Raw genomic sequence first — 7,990 nt, forward strand, 5'->3', positions numbered from 1 at the left:
CTGACATCAGAACCTGGGAAAACAAGACCATTGTAGTCAAACATTTATTTTAGTTATCCACCCACAAAACTGTTCATTCACTCCTGTAGACATTCTTTTGATGCCATGAAGATGTCTTTCAAATATAACAATTATGACCAACTATATTTTTTGATGAGTGACTGTGATATAGGGGTTAGAAGGCTGACCTTAAATCCAGAAGACCTAGGTTCAAATCCTTCCTTTGGCACATACTGAGAACTTTTTAAGACCATAAATTCCAAAAAAGGCATAGATGAGCATTAGTAAAAGTTACTCAACAGAAATTTCTTACTCTAATGAAATCATGGGTAATGGGGCTGGTTTTTAAAAAGGAATTATTTGGTACTATTGCCTAGAAAGGATATAGATCTAGTCAAAATGATAAAAGTACAAGTAAAGATTCCCTTAGTGTTTAATAGGAAAGAATTTAAAACTCTTAAATTTTCTTTTCTCAAATTAACACCATATATATATATATATATGTATATTATATTATATTTAGTTTGAGGTATGGAAGTGCTATTCTCTATTCATTTCTACCTTTTTCATTATTTCCTCTGATATTCTAGATCTTTTGCTCTACCAGATGGATTTTGTTATTATTTTATCATTTTTCTGTAAAGTATACCTTTGACAGTTTGATTAGTATAACATTATTTTAAATCTGAAAATTAACTTTGGTAGTATTATCATTTTCACTAGATTGACATGGCCCACCCAGAAACATTGAATATTCTTCAGCTATTTAACCTTTTTTTTTTTTTTTTTTTTTTTTTTTTTTTATATTTTTTTTTTTTTATTTTAAACCCTTAACTTCTGTGTATTGACTTATAGGTGGAAGATTGGTAAGGGTAGGCAATGGGGGTCAAGTGACTTGCCCAGGGTCACACAGCTGGGAAGTGTCTGAGGCCGGATTTGAACCTAGGACCTCCCGTCTCTAGGGCTGGCTCTCAATCCACTGAGCTACCCAGCTGCCCCTTTTTTTTTTTTTTTTTTTTTTTTTTTTTGCTTCTTTAAGTAGCACTGTATAATTGAATCTTTCAAAGTATTTAATTTTTTTTCTACAAACATATATATCTTTTTATTCTGGCATATTTCATGTTTTTAAAGAAATTAGTATTTATCTGACATTGGGTAAGAACTAGAAGATTTTATGTGACTTAAGAGATTAGGAATCTATATAAAAATCAGTGGGAAAAACTCTTATTTTTTCATTAACAAATCTCAGCAATCTGAAGTACTTTCCAAAAATAGAGAAAAATTTGTTTTTTTAAATAATGGATATGAAAAATGAACTAAAAAAAGGGATACCCTTGAATAAATGGTGCATTTAGGCTAGTTAATAAAGTAAACATCTTAATTTTGTGGGTTTGTGTTTTTTTGTTTTTGTTTTTGTTTTTTTTTGCAACTCAGTTATTTTTTGGATTTTTTTTGGGATGGCGAAAGAAGAAAAAGAACAGAAAACAAACTTTAAATTGCATTGCCCCAAGTCAGAAAGAAGCACTTCGGATAAGTCCCTTTAGTTTTGTCCTACATCACCAGAAAGCGGCTAAGGGCCTGCCTCAGCTTTTCTGCAATCGTTTCATAAAACTGTACCTGCTGCTCAGATACAGGCGGATGACGCTGTTGTAGTCGTAGATCCGGTTACTGTGAAAGTGGTTCATCTCCGCTTGGAGTGCGTAAGACATGACGCCGACAGGCTTGGCCAGGTTCTGCTTGTCCTGGGGGGGTGATCTTACTGGTGGCTACCAGCTTGTCGCTCTCTTTCACCTTTTCTATGGCCGCCTTGTGAGCACCAATGATGTCAGGGAAGCAGCCAAGGAATCCTTTGTATTCATGATTACATTCCATCAGGAAATGGAGATCTTTCTTTGGCTGCTCTGCCACAAGATTAGCAATTTCTTCATAAGTTTTTCCTGCTTCTGTTATTGCATCATTGAGGTCTGTTTCACCTTGGTAACCGCTAGAACTGAATACAGTTGCTAAACACTGCAAAGCTTTTCCTATCTTCTGGTATTCCTTGGGCAACGGTCCTGTGCATGGCTTCCAGTGCTCTTGTCCCACGGTCAGCAGCTCCTTGACGCCGTCATCCACGGCTTTGGTGAACTTCCCCACGGCCTCGCACTTCTGTTCTATTTCGATCAGGTCCAGGTCCGGGGCTTCAGGCTCCATGGTGGAGAATATCACGACTCCTACGATCTCGTCCTTCTCTGCCTTCCTCTTTCCCGTTTTCCATTCCTTTTCATCCCGGAAATTCAAGAACTGCTGGAAAACTTCGCTTTCTGAGATGACAGGATGACGACACATTCTGGTCATTCAGGCCTAAAGTCTTTCCATGCGCATCTTTATAAATTCTTCTTCAAAGCGACCGGTGACCTGCTTATCCGGGAGGGAAGGGATGGGAATGGCGGAGCCGAACTTAACCAGGAGGCGCTTGTAGAGCCAGTCAAAGTGCTTATACCGGTGGTTGACGGACCGATTAGTGTTTGTGGCTGTCAACTGATATTTGATGTAACTCTTTAGCCCATACATCTTGGAGCTTTTCCTGGGGTCTGCGACAACACAGTCAAACGTAGAGGTAGGGTAAACCCACATTGGGCCATAATCTCCAACAATGATGGAAATTTTCTCTTTGGGTTTTGCTAGCTGCTTTGCCAATAAGTACTGTTCCATTCCAGGTTTTGCAAATCCAGGAAATTTGTTAAGTGGAATCTTCATAGAAGCCCCCCGAGCACGAGCATTGCCTCAAGGGGTCCCTCCAGCTTCAGTAGACTCTACATCCTTGAAGTAAGTAGGAGATGATGACTTGGGGTCATCCCAGTCTTCATCCCAGTCGTCGTCATCCCCAGCAGCTGCTGGTCCATGGTAGGCCTGTGGATGACCAAAGGCAGCATCCCAGTTATTGGAAGTGTTTTTCTGAGCAGAGGAACCTTCTGATTTGGTTCCCCAGCCATCTGAGCTGTCCCAGTTTCCAGATTTACTAGTATTCCAATTTGACCAAGGGTCATTTGCACTGCTGACCTGATTATTACTGTTGGCAAGTGAGGAGTTGACTTGAACTGTACTTGATAGAGAATCGAGGAAGGCTTGGTCAGCTACTGAATTTCCACAAGCAAACTGATCTTTCCCACCATTAGTCAAAATTTCAACGTAGTCTGTGGGAACAAGTCCCCGTTCTCCTTTGCTATTTTTTCCTTCTAGCCATCCTCCACCTACATCCGGATTTGTAATTGTGATGATCTCTCCTTCAATAACTGTCAATTCATTATTTCCAGGTTCAGCATCAAAATTATACATAACCAGAGCCTTGGTCGCCATGGCTGGAGGGCGGCTTCTCTGGCTCGGGACTGGCCCGGCTGCTCTTCCCACTGTGGGGCTGGACTTGGCGGAGGCGGGCTCCCGGAGGTGGCCGCTGGGGCTCGGCGGGCGGCGCTCCGGGGCGGCCACAGCTCCTGCTCAGTCCCTGCCCTCGGCCGCCTCCGCCTCTGTCGCTGCCCCTCCTACTGCTTCTGCTCCAAAGTATTTAATTTTTTTAAGTGCTTATTGACCATTTCTGTTCTCTCTTTTGAGAAGCACCTTTTTGGCTTTTTTTTTTTTTTTTTTTTTTTTTTTTTGGCCTGAGTGATGTCCCTCTGGACTGAGCTCTGCAAGTTCATGATCTGAGTTTCAGTTTGAGCTGTGTGAAGACCTTTGTGGGTATAAGATGATTATGTAAAATGATCACTTGGGGTGACTAGGCACCCAATATGATCATCAGGGGGGATTGTGTAAATGAAATTAACTCTAGCCCATTCATAGTCAAAAATCTACTTACCCTAGGCATCTAGATTATATCATCCCCACCTCCCTCAAAAGGGGAGTGGAGATAATTTAATCATATGTGACAATTCAGATCAAATCAAGAACAAGGGACTGCCCTTTGGGCAGTCCAAATCAGTGTAGAGGCTGCCATTGGTCCACTTGAATTAGAGGTGGGCCCACAGGAAATGACGAGAAACACTATCTCTTTAAATATTGTAAGGGAGGGAGAATTTAGGTATTTTATAGATATGTATTTAAAGTGTGGCTGCCAGGAATCAACAATTCAGGTTGATTCTGTAATTAAATCAGACCCAAGTCAGCATCAGGTTAAGGCAGTTTATTTACAATTAGGAAGGCAAAGGTATAGGAATAAAGAGAAAGGGAGAGGCTTGTCCAGGCCTGCAGAGAAGGTTAAAAGGCTAATTAAATCAGGCTACAAGCCTCAAGGCCTAACAACCAGATAGGCTAGTGCCTACTTAAGGCAGAGTTTGGAAGCAGCCTAGGTAGGCCAAGGAAGTCAGCTTAACTTACCCACATGACAATACTGAGTAGAAGCTGCCTGAGGTGTCAAGGGAGCTCCTTCAGCACCAAGTTCAAAGCCGGAACTGCCTCCACAGGAAGTAACCAACATACTTGAAGAGATAGTGTCTTTCGTCACTTCCCGTGGGTCCACCTCTATTTCAAGTGGACAAATGGCAGCCTCTACACTGATTTTGGACTGCCCAAAGGGCAGTCCCTTGTTCTTGATTTGTTACTTATTGTCACGTGTGGGTAACTGTCTCCCCTCCCCATTAAGGGAGGCGAGGATGACATCATTTCTATGCCTAGGATGAGTAGATTTTTGACTATGAATGGGCTAGAGTTAATTCCATTTACACAATATGTAGGTTACAACCTGGTGATAAAGTTCCGGCTTTGGACTTGGTGCTGAAAGTGCTCAGCTGAGACCTCAGAATGCTTCCACTCTGAATTGTCACATGGGTAAGTTAGGCTGACTTCCTTGGCCTTCCTTGGCATTTCCAAACTCTGCCTTAAGTAGGCTTGTAGCCTCTCTGATTTCTAAGGTCTTGTGATCTAGTTTAATTAGTCTTTTAACCCTCTCTCTCTGCCCAGACCTCTCCAGGCCTGGACTGGCCTCTCCCTCTCTCTATTTACCTACCTTTTACCTTCCTAATTGTAAATAAACTACCTTAAACCGGATCCTGACTTGGGTCTATTTTAATTATGAAATCAATCTGAATTGTTGATTCCTGGCGGCCACATTTTAAATACATATCTATAAAATGCCTAAAATCTCCCTCTTACAGAGCATCAGAAGAATGATGCTGGACCCAACCTCTATCAGATAACTGGATAGTTCTATTGGTCCAGAGTCAGAATAGTAGGCTACACTTTGTTCTGGTATTCCTATCCTGATTGTTCCTCTATAGGTTGAGTTAGATCTTGGAACTGAAACTGTACTCTGTTCCTGGGATCTGAGCCATACCACTGCTGCTTCATTCTGAACTTCTTCCTCTCTTGATAGACACCTCAAGCTGGTAGCTATTCAGGAATGCCACCCTAGACACGTTCCCTTCTCAGTCTACCTTGGATCTCTGAACCAGAACTGAGTAGTAGGTAACCAAGCTTCCAGTCGCCAGTTGTCTCCTCTTCCTATCAGTAACAATGTCTTCGTATGAGTTTAGAAGTGTTACAGTTTGAGCAAAGGAGCTCCTTTCTGCCTAAGCATTGGAGTGTTCCTTGTAGTGTGTTCATTGCCTGACCCCATCTAGTATCTACAGAGCTCTTTGACTATTTTCCTGATTTGGGTTGGACAAATGAATCACTGTGACTTTTTCTGATTTTCCTCATTAGAGTTCAGTGTAGTTCAATTTCTAGTTCTTTTTGGAGTTTTAAGGAGGAGAAATCAGTTGTACTCCTTCCTGATACTCACTTATCTTAGCTTTGTCCTGTCTTTTTACCCTTTGATCCAGAAAGCATATACCCCAAAGGAGTCAGTCACTGATAAAAAAGAAAATCCTTATATCTATATAAATATATATAATTATTTTATATAATATATAAACCTCAAAATATTTATATCATCACTTTTTCTAATTACAAAGAACAGGAAACAAAGCTGATGCCCATTGATTGTAGAGTCACTAAACAAATTATGGCATGATATAATGGACTATTACTGTTCTATAATAAATGCCAGATAGGTGATTACAGAGAAACATAAAAAGACATGTGTTGGGGCAGAATGAAGTAAGCAGAACCAAGAAAACATTATAAATAACAAGAATGCCAATATGAACTAATGAACAACCATCACAAAACAATCTTTAGTGAATGTTGTAAAGCTATAAGAAGGAATATGGCCATAAAGAAAAGATATAAGAAAACTCCTTCTATAACTCCTTTGAAAATGTAGAAGGCCATTGGGTTGTGGTATGTTCTGTGTATTTTAATATTTTTGGATGCATTTACTAGTTTTGCTTAGTTTTCTTTTTTTTTAATTTTGTAATATTATATGGTATAGTTCTTTAGGAAAGAAAGAGAGGCTACAGAAAGAAATTTCAATGATGAAAAAAATAAAGATTTATTTTAAAAATAAATTAAGATTTAAAAACAAAAAGATAGCAATAAAAATTTTCAGTTAGACTTCCAGGTTAAGAGGGCAGCAGAGTAAAAAGCAGTGCTTAACCTCTCCTAACCGAAACATACAGGACTCCTCAAGGGGACATAAAAACAAATCCAGAAGAACGGAGGGACCCCACAACAGGTCTCAGCGTGGAAGGTACGTGGAACCAGGGCATTTCCATACTATAAAGGGGTGAAACAGCTCTCACTAAATCGCGGGCTGAGCAACCCCCCCCACACACACACACCACCTACAACGCCAAAACCAGCTCAAAAGAAATAGAGCAAGTTTGGGGTACCCATTGAGTCATTGGCAACTCCAGGGCCTGTTCCTGAGAGCAGCAAGACTTAGGACCCCAAAAGGCTAAAGAACGCACACGGACTTTGAGCGTGGAAACAGAACGCAGGCGTGGGTGGAGGCAGACACAGGCTCAAGCGAAGGCTCTGAAACCCTGAGTGGGGAACCAGTGCAGACAGGTATACGCCTGTGGAAGTAGCGCCCTGAGACCTGTAAAGGAACCTCTGGCAGAGGATCAAGCAAGGGGGTCCACAAGGGGGCTTGACCTTGAAAATAACCAGACCAGAGACCTCAGGAGCCTAAGGAGCACAGACAGACTCTGAGCGAGAGGATAAAGCTGAGAAGGGGCTGGGCTAACAATGGCAACCCAGAAGTAGGAAGGCCAAAAGAGAAAGATTAACAAAAAGAAGAAGAAATCTTTAACACTTGACAACTTTTACACAGAGAAAATCCAGACAACAGAGCAAATAGAAGAGGAGAACAAACAAGCAATCACATCCAGACCCTCCCAAAATAATGAAAACTGGTCACAAGCTCTTGAAGAGTTCAAATCTGAGATGACAAGAAAGTTGGAAAAGATTTGGCTAGAGAAATGGGAAATAGATCAAAAGGAAATCAGGAAAGAAAATAACAGTTTAAAAGGCAGAATTTTGCAATTGGAAAGTGAGGCTCAGAAATCAAATAAACTGATAAGCAAATTGAACACCAGAAATGACCAGATTGAAAAGGAAAACCAGTTCCTAAAGGCTAGAATTGAGCAATTAGAAGCTAATGATCTCTCAAGACAGCAAGAACAAATAAAATTGTCAAAAGACTGAAAAAATAGAAGGAAACATGAAATATCTCAATGAGAAAGTGAGAGACCAAGAAAACCGGTCTAGAAGAGACAATTTGAAAATCATTGGTCTCCCTGAAAAAGCAGAAATTAATAGAAATTTGGACTCCATACTAAAAGAAATTATTCAGCAAAATTGCCCTGAAGTTCTATGACAAGAGGGCAATATAGACATTGAAAGGATTCATAGATCACCTTCTACACCAGACCCAGAAAAGACAACACCCAGGAATATAATAGCCAAATTCAAGAGCTTCCAAGTAAAAGAAAAAATTTTACAAGAATCCAGAAAGAGACAATTCAGATATCAAGGAGACCAATCAGGATCACACAGGATCTGGCAGCCTCCATGCTAAAAGACCACAAAGCTTGGAATATGATATTCAGAAAGGCAAGCGAGCTGGGCCTTC

At 40.7% G+C, this 7,990-nt stretch overlaps 1 pseudogene; it reads right to left on the reverse strand.

Moving 5' to 3' along the window:
• Positions 1-1,551: 1,551 nt before the first annotated feature.
• LOC123256038 lies at positions 1,552-3,339 on the reverse strand (annotated as a pseudogene).
• Between the last annotated feature and the right edge of the window lie 4,651 nt (positions 3,340-7,990).

Source organism: Gracilinanus agilis, unplaced genomic scaffold, assembly GCF_016433145.1.
Source record: "Gracilinanus agilis isolate LMUSP501 unplaced genomic scaffold, AgileGrace unplaced_scaffold55546, whole genome shotgun sequence".
NCBI classification, from domain to species: domain Eukaryota; kingdom Metazoa; phylum Chordata; class Mammalia; order Didelphimorphia; family Didelphidae; genus Gracilinanus; species Gracilinanus agilis.